At 37.2% G+C, this 1,840-nt stretch overlaps 1 pseudogene; it reads right to left on the reverse strand.

Annotated features, from left to right (window-relative positions):
• Positions 1–1,030: 1,030 nt before the first annotated feature.
• Positions 1,031–1,840, reverse strand: part of LOC107084621 — a 24,135-nt pseudogene continuing 23,325 nt past the window's right edge.

Below are 1,840 nucleotides of genomic sequence, written 5' to 3' on the forward strand. Positions count from 1 at the left end.
TAACATAGTGAAAAAATTACTTAAAATAAAATAACCCCCTATTTTACTCTTAAAACACGCTAAATAACCAAAAATATTGCTTCTAATTTTTGACTGCTTAACTTTACAAATTGCACCCCATACTTATACTTCCAGAAGTAGTTTTTACTGCATTGTAATTTTATTTGAGTAAAGTTATTAGGATGATTTTCTCCTTTGTAAAAACATTGTGGCAACTCGGCCTTTAATAACTGCATTAGACAGAAAACAGGGTTTTTTTGCCAAAATTCTGTGACAAAAACACACAATTTATGTTAAAGTGGAAACTGGACCTTAGACGTGGTCAGAACATTGCCTCAGATCTTAGTGTCGGTTCTTTAGAAATGTTTAATCTGATAAAAACAGCTGCAGATACAAATTTGGTGGTTTGACTATAAAGCAGAAGAGCCTCCATGCAGAAGGTCATGATGTTTTTCTGTAGGGTGGGGTGCAACTAAAGAAAGAACACTCCAACATTTATGCATTACCTTATATAAAAAAAGGGAATCATCACAATAACATTTCATAGATTTTATTTGCAGTAAATGCAACAAATGACAGAAGTGTGTAATTTTTAAAGGTTTTTCTCCAAAGACAACAGAAGTAAAACAGATAAACTAATTAGGAATTAAAATGTTATAAATTCACCTGATCAATTTGGGCCATAAACTACAGTGGTAGTGAAAAGTATTCAGACCCTTTAGATCTTTCACCCTCTTAAAGTTAATTGGGTTTTTTTTTTGCAAATTGCTGCAATGAAACATTTTATTTCTTATTAATCACCCAGCATTTATCTTGACAGAAAAAAAAAAAATGTAGAAATTTTTTGCAACTTTATTAAAAAACGAAAAACTAAAATATCACAATAGTCTCTTTATTCCATATTTTTTCATTTTTTTTAACTTTTTTTAAAACGGAAAAGTTTGCAAAAAATTAAAAAAACTAAAATATCACATGGTTATAAGTATTTAAACCCTTTTTTCAGTATTTATTAGAAGAACCTTTTTAGCTGTTACAGCCATGAGTCTTCGTGGGAATGATGATGGATGTGGGGATCCTCTGCCGTTCTTCCTTGCAGATTCTCTTTAGTTCTGTCAGGTTGGCTGGTGAGTTCTGACGGACGGCCATTTTTTAGTTCTTTCCAGAGATGCTCATTTGGGTTTAGATCCGGGCTCTGGCTGGGCCAGTCTAGAATGGTGACAGAGTTGTTCTCAAGCCCCTCCTTTGTTATTTTAGCTCTGCTTTTAGGGTCATTGTCTTTTTTGCAACCAGTCGTCACATCCCTGCAGCTGAAAAACATCCCTGTTGCATGATGCTGCCACCACCGTGTTTCACTGTTGGGATTGTATTGGGCAGGTGATGAGCAGAGCCTGGTTTTCTCCACACATACCGCTTAGAATTAACGTCAAAAAGTTCAATCTTGGTCTCATCAGACCAGAGAATCTTCTTTCTCATAGTCTTGGAATCCTTCATGTGTTTTTTGGCGAACTCTATGCAGGCTTTCACATGTCTTGCACTGAGGAGAGGCTTCAATAGGGCCACTCTGCCATAAAGCCCCAACTGTTGGAGGGCTGCAGTGATAGTTGACTTTGTGCAACTTTCATCTCCCTGCTGCATCTCTGGAGCTCAGTCACAGTGATCTTTGGGTTCTTCTTTACCTCTCTCACCGAGGCTCTTCTCCCACCATTGCTCAGTTTGGCTGGACGACCAGGTCTAGGAAGAGTTCTGCTCCCTCCAAACTTCTTCCATTAAAGTATTATGGAGGCCACTGAGCTCTGATGGTCCTTGAGTGCTGCAGAAATTATTTTGTAACCTTGGTCAG

This window comes from Cyprinodon variegatus, unplaced genomic scaffold (genome assembly GCF_000732505.1).
Source record: "Cyprinodon variegatus isolate N-32 unplaced genomic scaffold, C_variegatus-1.0 Scaffold105, whole genome shotgun sequence".
Lineage (NCBI taxonomy): Eukaryota > Metazoa > Chordata > Actinopteri > Cyprinodontiformes > Cyprinodontidae > Cyprinodon > Cyprinodon variegatus.